At 39.0% G+C, this 15,446-nt stretch overlaps 1 long non-coding RNA gene across 1 annotated transcript; it reads left to right on the forward strand.

Annotated features, from left to right (window-relative positions):
- Window positions 1–3,917: 3,917 nt before the first annotated feature.
- LOC125360887 lies at window positions 3,918–13,756 on the forward strand. Its single transcript, XR_007212824.1, has 3 exons — window positions 3,918–3,928; window positions 9,785–9,787; window positions 13,620–13,756. It is a non-coding gene; the product is annotated as an uncharacterized LOC125360887 (long non-coding RNA).
- The last annotated feature ends 1,690 nt before the right edge of the window (window positions 13,757–15,446 follow it).

Here is a 15,446-nt window from a genome sequence, read left to right on the forward strand (position 1 = left end):
TTAGGAAAATACACTTCGGATTTTCATAAGTCTAACAATTACAAGTAGATATATTCTTTACAGTGTGATGATGAGCCATTGTCATTCATTATGACTTAGAGTACTTCAGTAAGAAAGTTTAGAAATGAACAAAAATACCCATAGATTTCTGTTTCTCATGCAATTTAGGTCAAATATAAAATTATTTTTCATAAAATTCTCCTCGTGTATTGAGTATAGTTCAATAACAGAATGTTAAATTGTAGGTTAACTCCTCCAGTGCCTTGGCATACATATGTGTGTATGTATATAAGTGTGTGAATGTGTGCCTGTGTGTGTAATCATGAAATGATTCATTACAGTGTACACAATGCAAGCTTAAAGAGACATAAGTAGTTCACTCAGAAAAGAGAGTTCAGGATTATTTGAACACTGCAAAATAACAAAAATGTGTTTTGCTGAATAAAGAATAACAAATCATTTCAGCTGAAGTACATTAAAGTGGGGGCATTTTTTTATTTGTTATAATGCCAAAAGTATTTATTTCAAAAATACTTTAAGAGACTATATAAATGTAATCCATTCCCCTAGTACTTGCCATCTAATCTTATTTTTAAAGAAGAAGAATTAGCTAACCATTTCTTACTGATATTTCAGAAATGAGCCAACTTATTATTTTAAAGCTTCACTCATAAAACTGTCATTCTGCAAGAAAAAGAGCAATTATTTGAAAACAATGCCTATCCACATTAGTGAGCAGAGAAATCGGGCCTCCTTTGTGTGCATTGGTTTATGGATGAATATTTCCCTCATTCCCAATGAAAAAGCTTGTTCATAAACTTTTTCTACACTGAGTGTTCCGATTTAAAAGAAGTTTGATTTAGTAATTTCAAATTACTGCTTGAAGTCAGTGGTGTGGAAAAGCTTTAAAAGTCCAAGGTCAATTTTTTGCTTAACTTTTTAAGGTAAGTGTAGGTAGGTGTTACAACATTAATAATAATAACAAACCTTTTGCTACTATTACTGCTGCATTCATTTTCCTTCAGAAATCACTTTATCTTTACTTCTAAAATTGTTATTCATGATTTATTCTTATTATCTAAACGTAAAAAATTACCACTTCTTTGCACATTTTAATTTAGTTTTGAAGAAAAATAAAATATTATAAATGTTCTATATTTTATACATAATAAAATACAATGGAAATATCAGAAATATGAAATGTAAATATATTTATTTCATTTTAAATTGTTTTAGTGGGTGTTTGTAAACTGTAAATTAACATCCTTGACAAAAACTAGTCATTTGGTTCTTTCAGTTCATTAATGTACTACTAATTAAATTGTATCTTTTTTAATGAACATACTGGAAAATAAAAACAATTTTTTTTACTACATCTGTGTTTTGGTGTTGTTGGATTTTTGTTCATTTCTGCAGCTTTGACTTGCAAGCTGCATATATTTTGTAAAATATGGTACAGTTATCTCTATGAAGGGAAGATCTAAACTGTTTACCAGGAAATATAAACGGTTGGCAACATCAGTCTTCTTGAGAATTTGATTTCTGTCCTGTGAAAGGCCCCAAAGACAGAGGAAAGATGCTACTTGCCAAATGGCTTAAAGAACCAGAGTTATAACTGGCCTGGGCACTGTCCCAGAGTATCTTTTACAGAGTGAGCACACTACCACTCTGAGAAACAGTATGGCTTTCAGAGTTTTTGAGTAGTTTTAATCGGAGATAAGAGCCTCATAGAGTTTCCTATTCCAGCTGGCTTCGAACCGGGATCCTCCATTCTAAACCTCCTGAATAGCTAAGATTACAGAAATGAGCCACCAGTGCCAGGCTGAGTTACAACTTCTGAAAACATAAGTCTGATAGCTTTATAAGGTCCATTAGAAAGTGAATCTATATTGAGAAACAAGGGTTGAGAGTCACCTTGTCAGCGACTGAAGGGCATTTCATCATGGTGGGTCCCATAGGATTACATGTCCCAGGTGATTGCAGAGTCATGGACAGGGGTGAAGGGATTTTTGTGGTCATAAAAATAATTTTAGAAAAAATTCTGATACTGTATTATCCTTATTACTCTATGATGATATTTATTACCTTCTCTTGCCTTTGCTTTCACGTTTTGTTTTGACAGAACAAAAATAAAATAAGTTCCAAACTGGGCTCTGGTGGCTCATATCTGTAATAATCATAGCTACTCTGGAGGCTGATCATTGAGGATCTGGGTTTGAAACCAGCATGGGCAGGAAAGTCTGTGAGACTCTTATCTCCAATAAAGTACTTAGAAAATGCCAAAAGTGGTGCTGTGGTTCAAGTGGTAGACCACTGGCCTTGAGCACAAAGAGGCTCAGGGACAGAACCAGGAAGGCCCCAAAAAACCACTACTGAAAACTCAGTGCATACCTCTCAGAGATGACTGGCTTCAAAAGCCTGGGAAGAAGTCAGGTTCTGGTAGCTCAAGTCTGTAATTCTAACTACTGACAAATCTGGTTTGAAGTCAACTAGGACAGACAAGTAAGTGAGGTCTTGCTTCCAGTTAAGCAGAAAAACATGGAATGGAAGGCATGCCGGAAGGCTCCAACTGTGACTAAAAATGCCAACTATGGCCCAAAGTTGAAGCCCTACAAATGGTGCCAGGATATAAAAACCAATACAATGGAAAATAAAGTGGTACTATATTACATCTTACCACAACTAAAATAAACACAACTTATTTTTGATGAATTATATTGTATGTATATCTTTGTACACATCAACAAAGAAACATATTAGTATAATATATTAGTATTTTAAAAATACTTAGGGCTGGAAACATGGCTGGTGGCAAGAGTGCGTGCCTCGTATACATGAAGCCCTAGGTTTGATTACTCAGCACCACATACATAGAAAATGGCTGGAAGTGGCACTGTGGCTGAAGTGGCAGAGTGCTTTGAGCAAACCAAAAAGCCAGGGAGAGTGCTCAGGCCCTGACCCCAAGCCCCAGGACTGGCAAAAATAAATAAATACTCATACTGGGGTACAGCTCAGCAGGATTTTACTTGTCTAACAAACATAGGCCTTGGCTTTCATCCATAGTACAGCAAAAATATAAAATAAAATACAATGTAAAATAAATAACTAAAAGTAATATGAAAACAAAAATGGCTATTTAAACTGAGTAAAAGAGTTTGTACAGAATTTGACAGATAAATACATATTAGCAAATTGTAGTATTATGTCCATACACTAAAAGAGTCATGGTTTATGTTCTCAAGAATCTATCTATATATCTGTCATTAATTTCATATATAATTTTTTTAAGTTTGATATTAAAAATCATCTAGTTTAGAAGACAGCTCTATTAGATCTCACAAGTGTATATAATTATGTATCACCATATTCAAGGTTAAAATTTTGAACAATTTAGTTTCATCAAAAAGTAATCCATACCAGGCACCAGTGGCTCAAGCCTATTTTCCTAGCTATTCAGGTGGCTGTAATCATAGGATCAGGTTCCAATTCAGCCTTGGCAGGAAGTTTTGTGAAACATTTATCTCTAATTGACAAAAAAAAACAACCAAAAAAGAAAAAAAAATGAACCAGAAATGAAGCCATGGCTCAAATGGTAGAAGACTAACCTTGAGCAAAAATATTTCAGGGACAGTGCCCAGGCCACAGGTTCAAGCCCTTGGACAGGCACAAAAATAAAATGAAAGTTTCTGATATCACTTTGTAGATGTCCTCCCCACTTCCATAGCCTACCTACTGCTGATCTGTTCCCATCTCAGCTTTTGAATGTGCACTGTGCTATTTTATGACCATGCTTCTTGCAGAGCAGAATGCCTTTGAGGTCTTCCAAGTTGTTTTCATATCCACTGCTTGCTCTCTTCCATACTGGGTAAGATCACATTATGATGTACTCTGTCTATTCCCCAGTGGAGGTGTACTTGGCTTGTTTCCAGTTTAAGATAACTACACAGCCCACATAACCATTTGCATAAGACTCTTTTTGCATACAGACTCTTTCATTAGGCGTTAGTAAATTCTATGGAATAGAACTTCATCCCATGGCAAGAGCATGTCAAACTTTAGAGAACCCACTACACAGTCTGCCAAAGGATTGTGCCATAGTACTCTCGCACAGTGCCTACAGCTGTCTGTGAAGAAGGTATGGAGAATTGTTATCCTAATGACCAGTAACACTGAGAATCTTTTCCTATGGTACTTTGACATACAATGATTTTTCCAGGTTAAATATTTCAATATCATTGACTATTAAGTCACTTCTATTGAATCACATTGTTTTCTTATTGTTGAAAACTTTCATAAACTGGATATAAGTCCTTCATGAGATATGCAAACACCTCTGCCAAACATTTTCTGCCACAACTATTTCTCCCCTCACAACTGGGGAGTGTGTGTGCTGATGCTGAGACATGAACTCAAGACCTGGGCACCATCTATGAGCTTTCTTCTCAAGGCTAGCAATCTACCGCTTGAGCCACACCTCCATTTCTGGTGTTTTTTTGTGGATAATTGGAGATCAGAGTTTCATGGATTTTCCTGCCCAGGGTGGCTTGAACGGTCACCCTCAGATCTCAGCTTCCTGATTAGCTAGGTTTCCAGGCATGTGGTACTAGCATCCAGCTTGCAATTACTTTTTGAGAACAAATGTTCATAACTTGGTAAAATTCTCTTGAATTCCTCTTAAACTTACATCTTTTTTCAATAAAACAAAACCTCTTCCTTAGAAATACTAATCAGTAGCCACAAAGATTTAACCCTATGTTTATTTCTGCAACCTTTATAATTTTAGGTTGTAACTTTAGAAACAGTTGTGTCAACTATTTTAGACTAATTTTTACCTGCCTTTGTATTTTGGTCAAAATTTAATGAATTAGATGTATTTATTTCTCAACTATAATTTTTTCCATCTGTCCAATTTTCTCAAATACTATTTCTTAAATAATAATTTATGCTACTAAAATTAGTTCTTTCTATGTGACTTTATTCCTCAAAATTGTTATAAATTCCAATTTCTCTTAATTTCAATGAATCTACTGGTCACAATTAACAAAGACTTCTGATATTGATGATACTGATATTATCACTTTGATGTTAACCATGTTTTTTTTTTTTTTTTTAATTTTTTTTTTTTGGCCAGGCTTGGACTCCGGGCCTGAGCACTGTCCCTGGCTTCTTCCTGCTCAAGGCTAGCACTCTGCCACTTGAGCCACAGCGCCGCTTCTGGCCGTTTTCTGTATATGTGGTGCTGGGGAATCGAACCTAGGGCCTCGTGTATCCGAGGCAGGCACTCTTGCCACTAGGCTATATCCCCAGCCCGATGTTAACCATCTTGATACACAGATCTGTATGGAAGAAACTGATACCTTAATATTATTGAAAATTTCAAATCATGAACATAGCATATCCCTCCTCCATTTATCTAGATCTTCTTTTATTTCAGTTTTGAATTTTCATCACACAAACATTAATAGGTTCTGTAGATATGATGCTTCCAATACATTTAAATAGTAATTTTTACATTTCAGTTGACAAAGTTTTGGTGCTTTCATTAAAAAAAATGTAAGTTTAGAACCAGTGTGCAGTGTTGTGCACCTATAATTCCAGTGTTCAAAAGGTGGAGGGAGAATGATCACAAATTTTAGTCCAGTGGAAACAGTTATAAACCCCAGTTTTAATACTAAAGAATTTTGATGTGGTGCACTGGTGGCGCATGCCTGTAATCGTAGCTACTCAAGAGGTTGAGATCTGGGAATCCCGGTTCGAAGCGAGTTTAGGCAGGAAAGTCCAAGAGACTCTTATCTCCAGTAAGAATCAGAAAAGAGCTGAAATAGTTCTGTGCCTCAAGGGACAGAGCCCAGGCCCTGAGTTCAAGCCCAGGAAACAGAATACACACAAACACACACACACACACACACACACACACACACACACACACACACATTTTTTATATGGGTGAATAGCCTTGCTCCAATTTAATCATCTTCCAAGTATTGCACCAACTGTTATGTTTTATTCAATACCCTTAATCTAGTTAAGCAAGTTCTTAGGCATTCCTGGGTTGTGGAAAATCTTTATAATGAATAGATCTTGAATGTTAGCTAGGCTTTCCTTCATCACTAAACGGTTGATATGATTTTCAGTAAAGAATACTTTTATATGTTAATACACCATTGCATTGCTAGGTTATACATTTGGTCATGGCATATTATCTGCTTTAGATATTTTTATTCAATATGGGTACTCTGCCCATTTTATTGTGAATATATCTCCTCAAAAAGTCTTCTTAGAGAGAGAAAGATGGTTCCGACACAGTAGGGAGGCACCCCGACTCGCACCAACTGAATAGCGAGCTGGGAACTCCAACACCCAACACCCCATCAAGAACCCAGCAAAACCAGCAGCCAGAAGCAGTGGAGATATGCAGGAAAACACAAAGGAGTAAAAAAGAAGAGCCAAAAACCTACACGGAGCCGGAGAATCTCTGGGGCACCCTCCCCCCACCAGCCGACCCTGGCCCAAACAGGGCCAGGCTGGGAAATGGGACCCAGCAATCGGCAGACAGGCTGACAGGAGCACAGAATTCAGACAGCGGGAGACCCCACGGTCACTAGAATGAGTGCGGACCAAGACATACGACGGCAGTGACAAGAAGTTCGGGTCCTCACCGGGTTCGGACGGAAGGCAGCTGGGGAACCCAGCGTGGCAGAAGGAGGGAACCAAGGACAACACCACGACACTTAGCCACCCCCTGAAGGACCAGCGGCTAAGCAGGACACACACACAATCCAGGATCAGTGAGTCCCCCGTTATCCCCTCACCCAACGGGAGACCAGCTATCAGAGACCCAAGCCCTACAAAGAAGCTAGATCTCCCTCCCTCCCCCTCCTCACCACGAGGGAACAAAGAACCCCCAAATCAGGTGGGAAGCTCCCATCAGGCACTGGGAAGTCAGTTTAGCAAGGGAAGGGAAGAGCAGCCCCAAGGACACACAGGATCCAGATCTGGCTGAATCGGCCCTGCCCGCTTCCCAACAGGGGCCAGGGGACCGCTGGCAGTGCAAGCCCCACCCGAGGTGCCTGGACCTCGCAGACTCTTGCAACTAAAATCACAGGCGCTGGTGGGCAATACCAGCACAGCAGGGACACCTGGGCCTGATCATGTTCCCTCCCCTCGCAGTGGAGGCGAGGTCTGAGGGTGCTAACTCATGCCCGGACAGTCAATCTCACTGGGCCCCACACATACCACCCCCCCCCAACAGACTCGTGGGAGGGCGCAAACACAACCCAACAAAACGGGGCTCGCTCTGGGAGGTGTACCCCGCTAAAGTGGACGGGGCCACAGCGCCAGCGCCTGTTGTAGCGGGCGCACAGCGCACAGGTGGGCAGGCCCCCCGGCGACAGCGCCCGCTCTGGTAGGCGTACCCCACACAGGTGGGCGGGGCCACAGCGGCAGCACCTGCTCTGGTAGATGCGCCTACACAGGAGGGAGGGCAGAGCTATAAACCAAACCTGAGAAGTCATCCACAGATCTCCAGAAGCACAAATCACAAAGAAATATAACACAGTTCATCAAAGAGCACGCCAACTCGCCAGCTCCAAAAAGCAGCACGACTGAAGAGGAGATGGAGAATAAAAAAGCAAATGAGGCCATGTTAACAGGAATGATGGAAAGTGTCAGAAATGAAGTCAGAAAACAATTCCAGGAGTTTAGAGCGGAAATCTTGAAGGACACCCAGGAAGCCAGGAAAGAAATGGAAGCAAAAATGGATACAATGCAAGCCTCCTTTAAAGAAAATCTTAACATCCTGAGAATTGAAATGCATGAAAAGATAGATTTAAAATACAACTCTTTAAAGGAAGAAATTTCCACAATCAGAGCTGATCTGACAACCATAAATAGCTCTCTGACATCCATAAACTCCGCAATTGAAACCATAACACGAAGAGTGGACCACATGGAATCCAGAATCTCTCGCCTGGATGATGAAGCAGCCGACAACAACCAGAAAATGACCACACTACAAGAAACAGTGAAGCTTCAGGGCAGACTAATCCAGGAACTAATGGACAAAGACAAGAGATATAATCTGCGCATAATTGGAATAGAAGAAGGAGCCGAATACCAGAGCAGAGGGCTTAAACATGTTCAATAAAGTTATTGCAGAAAACTTCCCCAATCTCACAGGGGACTCCATCCACGTAATCGAAGCCTATAGGACACCTGGCAGGCCAGACCCCAGAAAAGCCACCCCAAGGAACATAATATTCAAGACTTCAGACCTCAAGATTAAAGAGCAAATTCTGAATTCAGCCAAAGCAAAGAGAAATTTTCTACAATGGGAAGAGGATTCGAATAACAGCTGACTTATCCACACAAACTTACCAAGCATGAAGTGAGTGGAAGAACACCATCCAAGTACTTAAGGCTAACAATATGCAACCTCGGATCAAATATCCAGCGAAACTGGAGTTCACATTAGAAGGGAAAACCAGATCTTTCCACACCAAAGAGGAGCTAAAGGAGTATGTGAATAAAAAACCAGCCCTACAGCGAATTCTAAGAGGGGAGCCCCACCCAACAGAGATCGTACAAGACACACAGACAGAATCAGAAACAAACTACAATAGCCAAAGTCCAACAGAAAGAACAGCTCACTAAAGACAAGGAAAAAAAAGAGGAAAAAACAGCTCAACAAGAAAATGGAAGGAGAAAAAACACCCTTATCCTTGATCTCTTTAAATATAAATGGTTTAAACTCTCCAATAAAGAGGAGTAGACTGGCAGGATGGATCCGCAAACAAAAAGTTGACATCTGCTGCCTACAAGAGACCCACCTTAGAACAAGAGACAAAAACAGGCTCCGAATGAAAGGATGGAGCAAGATTTACCAAGCAAATGCACCTACCAAAATGGCAGGTGTAGCCATCCTGATCTCAGACAAGCTGGACTTTTCATTAAAATCAATGCAAAAAGACAAAGAAGGACACTACATATTAATACAAGGAAAAATCCAGAATCAAGACATCACGGTGATAAATGCATACTCACTGAACAAAAGAGGCCCTACATATGTCAAAAAAATTCTCATAGAATTACAGAACAAGATAGACACAAACACAATCATGTTGGGTGACCTCAAAACCCCACTCTCTCCAAGAGACAGATCCAACACCCAGAGGATTAGCAAGGGAGCTGAGGCCCTAAGTAACACCATATCCCAAATAGATCTGACAGACCTATATAGAATCTTCCACCCTACAGAGACCCAATACACCTTCTTTTCAGCAGCCCATGGATCATATTCCAAAATAGACCATGTCATAGCCCACACAAAGAACCTCAGCAAATACAAAAGTATTGACGTCATTCCATGTATTATATCTGATCACAGTGGATTAAAGGTAACCCTCAACAACAAAGGATACCACAGAGGCTATACACACTCTTGGAGGCTAAACCCCATGCTGCTATCCAACACTTGGGCCACAGACCAAATTAAAGATGAAATCAACGAATCCATAAACCACAATGACAATGAAAACACATCACAAAGAAACCTATGGGACACAGCTAAGGCAGTACTGAGGGGTAAGATCATTGCCCTCAGCACTCACATTAAAAGAATGGAAGCAGAGTAGGTGAATAACCTCACGATGAAACTAAAACAACTGGAGAAACAAGAAATGACAGAATCTAAAACGACTAGGAGGGGAGAGATCACAAAGATTAAGGAAGAGATAAATCTGATTGAAAATAGAAAGACCATTCAACAAATAAATAAGACTAAAAGCTGGTTCTTTGAGAAAATAAACAAAATTGACAGAACCCTCACAAGACTTACAAAAAAAGAAGAGAAGAGACTCATATATATAAAATCAAGGACTCCACCGGAAAAATTACAACAAGTACACACGATATTCAAACAATCATAAGGAGCTATTTCCAAAACCTCTACTCAGCAAAAAACAATAATTTTACAGAAATGGATCAATTCTTAGAGAAGTACAAACTGCTCAAACTGAACCAAGAAGAAATAAATAAACTAAATAAACCAAAAACTTACAGTGAGATACAGGAGGTAATCAAGAACCTCCCAACAAAGAAAAGCCCAGGCCAATACTCCTCAAACTCTTCCTTGAAATAGAAACAGAGGGAGAAATCCCAAACTCATTCTACGAAGCTAATATCATACTCATTCCCAAACCAGGCAAAGACCCAACAAAAAAAGAGAACTACAGACCAATATCACTAATGAACACAGACACAAAGCTCCTCAATAAAATATTAATTAACAGGATCCAGAAACTGATCAAGAAAATCATACATCATGACCAAGTAGGCTTCATCCCACAGTCACAAGGATGGTTCAACATCCGTAAATCAATCAACATAATTCACCACAAAAACAGAACCAAAATTAAGAATTACATTGTTATCTCAGTCGATACCCAAAAAGCCTTTGACAAAATACAACATCCATACCTATTAAAAAGCTTTGGAGAGAACAGGAATAGATGGAACATTCCTCAAAACAATAAAAGTCATATACAACAGACCAACTGCTAATATCATATTAAATGGAGAGAAACTTAAATCATTCCCCCTAAACTCAGGAACAAGACAAGGATGCCCACTCTCCCCACTTCTTTTCAACATAGTGCTGGAATTCCTAGCCATAGCAATAAGGCAAGAGGAGGACATCAAAGGGATCCACATCGGCAAAGAAGAAACCAAGTTATCCCTATTCACAGACGACATGATCTTATATCTGAAGGACCCAAAAAACTCAGTACCCAAACTCCTACACCTAATAAACCAATTTGGCACAGTTGCAGGATACAAAATCAATCCACAAAAGTCAGCAGCTTTTCTGTACATCAGCAATATCCAAACAGAAAAGGAAATTATGGAATTGTCCATTTAAAGTAGCCAAAAAAAGAATAAAGTACCTAGGGATCAACTTAACCAAGGACATGATGGACCTATTTAATGAAACTATAAAAATCTAATAAGGGAAATCAAAGAAGACACAAGGAAATGGAAAGACCTCCCATGCTCATGGGTAGGCAGAATCAATATAGTGAAAATGGCCTTATTGCCCAAATTGTTATACAAATTCAATGCAATACCTATCAAAATCCCAGCCACATTCTTCACTGAAATAGAGAAACCAATCCATAAATTCATATGGAACAGCAAAAAACCTAGAATAGCCAAAGCAAATCTAGGCAAAAATAGAATTGCAGGAGGTATCACAATACCAGACTTCAAGCTCTACTACAAGGCCATCATAACAAAAACAGCATGGTATTGGTATAAAAACAGATCGGAAGACCAATGGATTAGAATTGAAGACCCAGAAATAAAACCGCACTCTTACAGCCAACTGATATTCGACAAAGGAGCTAAAGACATACAATGGAATAAACATAGCCTCTTCAACTACTGGTGCTGGGAGAACTGGGCAGCCATTTGCAGAAAACTCAAAGTAGACCCAAGCCTATCACCATGCACCAAGATCAACTCACAATGGATCAAGGACCTCAATATCAGACCTGAATCCTTGAAACTACTGAAGAACAGAGTAGGAAAGATGCTAGAACTTATAGGCACAGGAAGGAACTTCCTGAATATAGTCCCAGGGGCACAACAAATAGGGGAAAGACTCGACAAATGGGACTACTACAAATTAAAATGTTTCTGCACAGCTAAGGACATAGCCACCCAAATAGAAAGACAGCCAACGATATGGGAAAGGATATTTACCAGCACAGCAACAGACAAAGGCCTGATATCTGTCATCTACAGAGAACTCAAAAAACTAAGCCCCTCCAAGCCCAATAAACCTATTAGGAACTGGGCAAAGGAGCTAAAGAAAGACTTCACAAGAGAAGATATAAAAATGGCAAAGAAACACATGAGGAAATGCTCAACATCCCTGGTAGTAAAAGAAATGCAAATCAAACCAACCCTGAGATACCACCTCACCCATTAGAATGGCCTATACTCTGAACTCAGGCAACAACAAATGCTGGAGGGGGTGCGGGGAAAGAGGAACCCTTCTCCATTGTTGGTGGGAGTGCAAATTAGTACAACCACTTTGGAGAACAGTATGGAGGTTTCTCAAAAAGCTCAATATAGACCTAACCTATGACCCAGCCATACCACTCCTAGGCATCTATCCTAAACAGTAAACCCCAAGATATCAAAAAGACATTTGTACTTCCATGTTTATCGTGGCACAATTCACAATAGCCAAAATATGGAAACAACCCAGATGCCCCTCCACAGATGAATGGATCCAATAAATATGGTGCTTATACACAATGGAATACTACATAGCGACTAGGAATGGTGAAATATTGTTATTTGCAGGGAAATGGTCAGTACTCGAACAAATAATGTTGAGTGTGACAAGCCTAGAACACAGAAAACAAAGGGGCATGATCTCCCTGATATATGACTGTTAACAAAGGGAGATGGAGAGACAGTAGAGACCAAGTCTGTGAAACCAAAAACTGCTTGTCAAATAGTATTCCCCACAGGATTGGGGCAGCGACCCAACAGTATGTAACTAAAACCAAACAATTACTCAACATATAAAGGTCAAAAATTGACCTCTCAGGGGAATACAATAGCTCAAAAGCTAGGTTCATATAAGAGTACTGTCGACATATGGTCTAATATCGACATTACATTTAAAGCCCTAGGCGAACTTTCTTGGGCGTGGCCACGTGGCTACTGTATATGTTCTTGATACATTGTATATTGTATATATGTCTACCTGACCTATAGAAGAGATAGAAAAACAGGGTGTAAGATAACACAAGAAATGTACACACTGCCCTACTATGTAACTGTACCCTTTTTGCACAACACCTTGTCAAAAAATTTGTGTTCAATTAATAAATACATAAATAAAAATGTTTATACAAAAAAAGTCTTCTTGATTATTTTTTCTTCAAGAGACAGCAAGAATTGCCCACTTTCACTGTCCCTACAATTTTTTTCTAACCACCTCTGACCCATGTCTCCTGAACATCTGAGTTCAATCAAAAGCAAACTGAAACAGCCTCAGAGTTTGCACACATGAGTTAGATATTATTCCTTCAGTTCTTGTACACACTAAGGACCACTTGTCAATTAAGCATTTGTCAGTTTTCTGAAGGTTTGTTGCTTCCTTGATTTGTAGATGGGGAAACACCAGTTCTTACATTGGGAAGAGAAAGAGAATTGACATAAAAGTCATACAACTCAAAAAGTTTCCCCAGATATTGGAAAATGAATATGGAGAAGTATGGAGAGGTATGGAGAAGTATGGAGCAGGAAAGATATGTTTCAGTGTGAGGTACTTATTTCCATTTAAGAAAAAGATCGTGGCAGAGGGGATAGCTTGGTAGACCACTGACCCAGTCTGTGCCAGGCATTGAGCTCTCTCTTGAATACATTCACCCACCCCAAATACATTTGCATTTGTAATACAAACATCTCTCACATATGGTAGGTAAATACCACAGAGTTATACCCCAGCCTACTTTCTTAACTCTGCCTTCTGTATCTGCCCTCTTACATTTTCTACAATAAAAATGCCATACTGGAAGCTCTATAATTCTTACTCTTGGCAGTCTATTGTTGTGTCCCCCCTTTCAATACTGAGGTTTTTACTCAAGTCCTCATACTTGCTCACACCTAGCATTGTAACAATTGAGACATGTCTCCAGCCTTGCTATTTTTCTGGTTATTTGGAGATAGATTCTTGACTTTTCTTCCTGGGCTGACTTTGAACTTTAACCTCCAGATCTCAATTTCTTGAGTAGCCAGTGCCCTGCCTATTTCCTTTCTTTTGATTAGATTTCTTAATTTCTACTGTCCTATCTTCAAGGTAGAGAGCCTGCTGTGAGCAAAAACGTTGAGCAGCAATGCAAGGCCCTGAGTACTGGCACAATAGCAGAGTGTCTGCCACTGAAGTGATGGCCCTATTCCTCACTGGTATTAACATAAATTCCTGGTGTGTATACAAGGAACAATCCAATGAACTCAGAATATCAATAAAAACAAGAAATATAGGAAGAAAAGTCCAACTCAGGATAAGGAAAGCAAGAAGCCAAAATCCCAGTCATTCACACATGTTTCAGTGTCCAATTATAAATAGAAAATAAATCGAAACCTTCACTCACCTTTCTAGCTACTCTGTGCCTCCATTTAGAGTGCAAGCTTATTATTAACCAATAGTTTATACTTTACTCATTTATGTACCTTTTTTCCTCTATTTCTCTTAGCTGATTGGAGCTTAAAAAAGAAGAAATTTGATAACATAGATGGGACACAATTTAGCCTATTTTAGCAACAGTGATCCTATATGTTTTGAAAGGGTCTTTCTAGAGGCATTCTCAAGGCAGTCATGGATTGTGTTCTTTATGGCTTTCCTTCTCCTTTACACTAGAGCTTGTCCACCAGAACTGGGAACTCACACCAGCAAGACTGCCTACCTTTTGTGTACTACAAAAATGTATTTGGGGTTGCTGTTTCTTTAAGATTTTTTTGTGGGGGAGGTATAATTTTTTTGAGCTTTAGGTATATTTTAGAAATTAAGCCCTTGTTTGATGCATAGCCAGTAAAGATCTTGTCCCATTGTGTGGGCTTTCTATTTATCATGATAGCTATGTCCTTTGCCATGCAGAAACTCTTCAGTTTGATACAATCCTATTTACTTAGGCATTCTTTGACTTCTGTTTCTGGGTTTTTACTTAGGAAGTTTTTACTTATGTCAAGGAGCCCTAGTGTTTACTCTCTCCCTTCCTGTAATATTTTCAGGGTATTTTGCCTTACATTGAGGTCTTTGATTCATTTGGAATTTATTCTGAAGCAGGGTGATATATTTCTTTTTTCTTTCTTTTTTTCTTCCTTTGGTTTATCCCACAATGTCACTCTTTGATTTCTGTATCCTCAGTCTTGTATAGAACTTTGTGTGATTTGGGCAAGGGCAAGGGATCAGAGAAATGGTAGGACAAAGTGTGAACCAATTCAAAAATGATACTCATTAGACATGATGTTGCAAATGAACTTTACAACTTAGGAGGGAGGGGAAAAGTGTGAGAAAAAGAGGGAGAAAATAACACTGTTCAAAACAAAATGTACTCATTACCTGACTTGTGTAACTGTTCCTCCTCTGAACATCACTTTTACAATAAAATTTAAATTTATAAAAAGAAACTACCTAACGAGTTACACAGGAAAAATTTTAGTTGACATATATGTATATATAATTCATACTTGAAACAATTAAAAAAATTATGCACACTATCACATGATTGATCTCTACAAACTGTTCTAAGTGACAGAAGCTACGAAGGCCACATACATTTTATTTATAAGATAAATCCTAAGAAAGAGAACATACACATGGTTTAGGAACTGGGGCAAAAAAGGTAGAAATGAACATGTGTAAAACA

The sequence above is a fragment of the Perognathus longimembris genome, chromosome 12, assembly GCF_023159225.1.
Source record: "Perognathus longimembris pacificus isolate PPM17 chromosome 12, ASM2315922v1, whole genome shotgun sequence".
NCBI lineage: Eukaryota > Metazoa > Chordata > Mammalia > Rodentia > Heteromyidae > Perognathus > Perognathus longimembris.